Source organism: Pristis pectinata, chromosome 13 (genome assembly GCF_009764475.1).
Source record: "Pristis pectinata isolate sPriPec2 chromosome 13, sPriPec2.1.pri, whole genome shotgun sequence".
Classification (NCBI taxonomy): Eukaryota; Metazoa; Chordata; class Chondrichthyes; order Rhinopristiformes; family Pristidae; genus Pristis; species Pristis pectinata.
This window is the reverse complement of record NC_067417.1, coordinates 24858118-24864355: the sequence shown is the minus strand read 5'-3', so window position 1 is coordinate 24864355 and position 6238 is coordinate 24858118.

Genomic DNA, 6238 nt, shown 5'->3' with positions numbered 1-6238 from the left:
GGATCCCTTGGCCTCTGACCTTCTGAAGAAGCCTACCATGTGGAACTGTCAAATGCCTTACTAAAATCCATGTAGACCACATCTACTGCACTACCCTCATCAATCTGCCTGGTCACCTCCTCAGAGAACCCTATCAGGCTTTTGAGACATGATCTTCCCTTCACAAAGCCACGCTGGCTGTCCCTTATCAGTCCATGATTCTCTAAATGCTCATAGATCCTATCTCTAAGAATCCTTTCTAACAGCTTGCCCACCACAGACGTAAGGGTCACTGGTCTGTAATTCCCTGGACTATCCCTACTACCCTTTTTGAATAAGGGGACAACATTTGCCACCCTCCAATCCTCTGGTACCATTCCTGTGGACAATGAGGACTCAAAGATCCTAGCCAATGGTTCAGCAATCTCCTCCCTTGCCTCGCGGAGCAGCCTGAGGAATATTCCATCAGGCCCCGGGGACTAATATGTCCTAATATTGTCTAACAGCTCCAACACATCCTCTCTCTTGATATCTATATGGTCCAGAACATTAACCTTACCAACACCGTCCTCAGTGTCATCAAGGCCCCTCTCTTTGGTGAATACTGAAGAGAAGTATTCATTGAGAACCTCACCCACTTCCACAGCTTCCAGGCACATCTTCCCATCTTTGTCTCTAATCGGTCCTACCTTTACTCTCGTCATCCTTCGGTTCTTCACGTACGTGAAAAAAGCCTGGGGATTCTCCTTAACTCTACTCACCAAAGCCTTTTCATGTCCCCTTCTTGCTCTCCTCAGCCCCTTCTTAAGTTCCTTCCTTGCTACCCTATATTCCTCATGAGCCCTGTCTGATCCTTGCTGCCTACACCCTATGTATGCTGCCTTCTTCCTCCTAACTAGTTGTTCCACCTCTCTCATCACCCACAGTTCCTTCACCCTGCCATTCCTTCTCTGCCTCACTGGGACAATTTTATCCCCAACATCCTGCAAGAGATCCCTGAACAACGACCACATTTCCATAGTACATTTCCCTTCAAAAATGTCATCCCAATTTACACTCTCAAGTTCTAGCCTGATAGCCTCATAATTTACCCTTTCTCAATTAAATATCTTCCTGTCCTCTTTGCTTCTATCCTTGTCCATGACAATGCTAAAGGTTAGGGAGCGGTGGTCACTGTCCCCCAAATGCTCACCAACCGAGAGATCTATCACCTGACCCGGTTCATTACCTAATACTAGATCTAATATGGCATTCCCTCTAGTCGGCCTGTCAACATACTGTGACAGGAATCCGTCCTGGACACACTTAACAAACTCTGCCCCGTCTAAACCTTTGGCACTAAGCAGGTGCCAATCAATATTTGGGAAGTTGAAGTCTCCCATGATAACAACCCTGTTATTCTTGCACCTTTCCAAAATCTGCCTCCCAATCTGCTCCTCAGTATCCCTGCTGCTACTGGGGGACCTATAGAATACTCCCAGTAGAGTAACTGCTCCTTTCTTGTTCCTAACTTCACCCATACTGACTCTAGAGAGGATCTTCTACATTATCCACCCTTTCTGCAGCTGTAATAGTATCCCTGACCAGTAACACCACCCCTCCTCCTCTTCTCCCTCCCTCCCTATCCCTTATAAAACACTGAAATCCAGGAATATTCAATATCCATTCCTGCCCTGGTGACAGCCAAGTCTCTGCAAGAGCCACAATATCACAGTTCCATGTACTTAACCAAGCTCTCAGTTCATCACCCTTATTCCTGATGCTTCTTGCATTTAAGTAAATGCACTTTAGCCCATCAACCTTTCTACTTTTATACCCTGTACTCTGCTTCTCCTTCCTCAAAGCCTCTCTACATGTTAGATCTGACTTTTCCACATCCCCTTCTTCCTCTGACCTACCCCTCTGGTTCCCATCCCCCTTGCAAACTAGTTTAAACCCTCCCAAACCACCCTAGCAAACCTGACTGCAAGGATATTGGCCCCCCTCGGGTTCGGGTGTAACTCGTCATCTCTGTACAGGTCCCACCTTCCCCAGAAGAGATCCCAATGATCCAAAAATCTAAAACCTTCCCTCCTGCACCAACTCCTCAGCCACGCATATATGGAATGAGCTGCCAGAGGAAGTGGTTGAGGTGGGTACATTAACAACATTTAAAAGATGCTTGGACAGGTACATGGACAGGAAAGATTCAGAGGGATGTGGGCCAAATGCAGGCAAATGGGACTAGCTTAGATGGGCATCTTGGTTGGCATGGATCAGTTTGGCCGAAGGGCCTGTTTCCATGCTGTATGACTCCATGACTGCCCTGACTTTGAGAAAAGAAAATTTGTGCTGATGCTCACAGCTGATTGCTATCTGGTAATTGCTCTACACTGTATGGTGATGAGCTACAAACAGGATCAGAGTTGGCTGGGCTATATGCTCCACCTCCCCCAGCCCAAACACTGAAATAATGAACCAGCCAGAACTCACCGACAATGCTGATGTATACATAATAGCTACTTGTGTAAAACACTAAAGGATGCCTAGTCCTCATGGAACTGTATCCCAGCAAAGAGTTGGTATAATCAGGGAGAGTGACACTATTCACTGAAATAAATCCATAATGCATATCGTGCATTCAAAGGAAAGTTTTTTTTGCGCTGATTTGTAAGATTTTATAAAAGCTCCATTCATTGTGTTGTTTGTGGGCAGCATAGAAGTGTGACAAGATTCTGAGAAAAAAACTTTTCTCCTTGAAAACAGCAGATTTGAACAGTTCATTTTCATTGATTTCAACAAGTTTGTGATACAACTTATCCTTTAGATAGCAAAGGGAAAAGTGACATTTGGCTTGTAAACAAATGAAGGCTAGCAAGATAAAGTAAAAAGGAAAGTCAGCAAATGATCCAAGTATGCAATAAAAAACAAGAAATGCTAAAGGTACACACCAGGTCAATAAACATCAAAAAAGAGAAAAGATGTGACATGTAATTTTGGTTGCATGGCTCTTGGGAGAATGGCAGACATTGGGTTGAATTGAGTTAAGTGTCCAGGACCAAGATCCAATGGGGAAATGCGCTACTGCATTTGGAAGGATGCAATTTAATTTGTTGTGAGTATCAGAACCATAGAACCATACAGCACAAAACAGGCCCTTCGGCCCACCATGTTGTGCCGTCCATCAAACCACCCTCACACTACCTAACCCCTTCCTCCCGCATATCCCCCCATCCCACACTCCTCCATATGCCTATCCAACAAGCTCTTGAACCTGTTCAATGTATCTGCCTCCACCACCACCCCAGGCAGTGCATTCCATGCACCAACCACTCTCTGGGTGAAAAACCTCCCCCTGACATCTCCCCTGAACCTCCCACCCATAACCTTAAAGCCATGCCCTCTCGTCTTGAGCATTGGTGCCCTGGGAAGGAGGCGCTGACTGTGAGAGACAAAATTGAAGGGGAAATTTGGGAAACAGGGAGTAGGAAGGCAGAGAAAACGAAGGATGGAAGAAAGAAAGGAAAGATCTTTAACAGTAAGATCTTTTTACTGGTACATTAACACAAGGAGTCTAGGAAATAAAGCAGATCAGCTAAGGAAACAGATAGGTAAGAGTATGATATAGTGGCCACTAATGAAACATGGTTTGAGAAAGGCAGAAGGAAATGGCAGAAGGATAGGAATGGCAATTCAATGTTTGTGGTTACAGGATTTTCAGACACAATGGAGAAATGGAGGTGGGATCTGAAATAGAATGTGTACCAATATTAGTTAAGGAAATAATTATCTTTCATGGGAATTGAGACATTTAAAACCAAGCAAAGTCTAACATTTAGAGGGAGATAAAAAAGCAAATATGTGAGCAAGTTTCTGGGTAGTGAAATCATACTAGTGGAGCAATCTTAACGGATTTCAGCTATCTAACTGAGGCAGAAATTGTGCTAACAGTATGGAGAAATGCAGAATTCTTAAAATGCATTCAAAACTATTTATAATTAGTATATCACAAGCCCAAAGGAAAAGGTTTTGATCTTTATTAATTTTGGGGAATTAATGTGGTTGTGTGAAAGGGGTAGCAAAAGATAAGCATTTTAGATTAAAAGATCATAATTAAGTTAATTTTGCATTATCATAGAAAAGGATAAGTAGAGGAGGAAATATTATAAATATGGGAATGCAAAATTTACTAGACTGAGGTATGAGAAAAAGTAAACTGGAAACTGGTATTTATAACACAGGAGCCATTCAGCCCATCGGATATATGCTGTCTTCCAGGGGAGCAGTCCCTTTAAATCCATTCTCCCTCTCTGTATTTCCCTGTACCTATGTAATTTGTTCTCTCTCACATGCCCATCAACTCTCCTTTGATTTTTTTTTCTGACACTCTGCTATACTAGGGGGTAATTTACAGGAGCCACTTAACCTACCATCAGATTTTTGGAAAGTTAACTAAGTGTCAGAGAGTTTGGAGGGGCAAGTGATGGAGAAACATTCAAGGAGGTGATAGTGGCCTCCAACCAAATATGTTCTTAATAAGAAAATGAGGGTATTTCCAAATCTGGACATACAGGATAGGATACAGTATAAAGAGTGACAGAAACAGAGAGGTCAGCATTACAGATGGCCAAGAAAAGTATAAGTGCGGGGAATGAAATGAAAGAGAAAATTAATCTGGCAAAAAGAGGGTACATGAAAATATATTGGCAAGTAAAATCTAGGATGTTTATATGAAAGATAGTGGATTACAAAGGTGAGGGGAAGGCCCACTAGAAAATAAGAAGTGTTGGGGTTGAAGACATGGGTGAGGTTCTGGATGAATACTTTACCTCTGCCTTGACAAAATAGGGGTAAAATATTGGCATTGACACACAACACAGAAATACTGGATATAATAAATATTGAGAAGGAGGAAACATTAAGAGGTCTACCATTTTTAACAAGGATAAGTCAGCAGACATTTTATGTATAAAATGTATCCCAGGTTCTTTTAAAAAAAGGCAAAAATGGAGGCTATAGCCACAGTTTTCCAAACCATGTTGCCTATGGTCTTGTGCTAGAGTATTAGAAAACCACTATTATGACATTGTTGAAAGGGAGAAGGGGACAGATCACATCTGAAATCAATGATGGGCAAATTATTTAAAAAAATTATAAATCATGAAAGATTAATAAGGGGCAGTTAACATGGATCTGTTAAGAGAAGATGGTGTCTTACTAACTTGATTTTTTGTTTTGAAGAGATAGCAAGGAGGGTTAATGAGAGCAGAATAATTGATGTTGTCATGGATTTTAGTAGGCTGATCAGAAAAGTAGGAGCCCATGAGATCCAAGAGACAGTGGCAGATTGAATCCAAAATTGGGTCAGGGACAGAAAGCAAATGGTAATAGTTGAAATATGTTGGGTTTCCATAGGGCACAGAGCATTTTGTGGCACATATCCATGAGATGGACTTAAATATGGGGGCTGTGATTAAGAAATTTGCAGATAAAATGAAAACATAGTGTGATTCATAGTTAACTGGAAAGTTGTAGACTGCAAGACTGCAATGGCCTAGTCAAGTTGGCAGAATAGAGGCAAATGGAATGCAGTTCAAAGGCAATGCTTTAGGGAAAAGCAAACATAACAATACAGAATACATTGTAGGATACTGAACAGAATTGAGGAACAGAGAGAACTTGGAGCACCTATCTGTAGATTCATGAAAATAGCAGAATGGGTAAAATAATTAAGAAGGTATGTAATGGTCAAGGCACAAGATATAATAATGTGGAGATTATGCTGGAACTCTATAAAATATTAGATGTGCTACAGCTGAGTACTGGCTGTAGTTCTGGTCACCACACCAGTACAAGTATGTAACAGTAACAGAAGATGTACAAAGGCTTTTCAGGAGTACGTTACAAGTGCTAGAGAATGTTAGCTATGTGGAAGGATTGACTTGGGTTGTTTTCTTTGGAACAATAATGGGTAAGAGGAGCTTTCCTGAGGTTGTGTTACATTTTGTGAGACTTAGTTGGATGAAAAGCAGGGATTTATTTCTCCTCACAAAGAAGTCAAAAACAAGGGTACAAAGGAGAAGAATTAGAGAGAAGTTGAGAAAAATTTCTTTCACCCTAAGAAAAATAATCGCCAGAAATATTGCGTGGGAAGAAACACTCCACACACTTTAAAGTACCTGGATGACATCTGAAAAGTGCTGCAGTCTTCTAGGGTATGGATGGAGAGCTGGGATTCTGAATAGAATAATTGTTTTTTTTCAGCCTGGAATATGGTGAC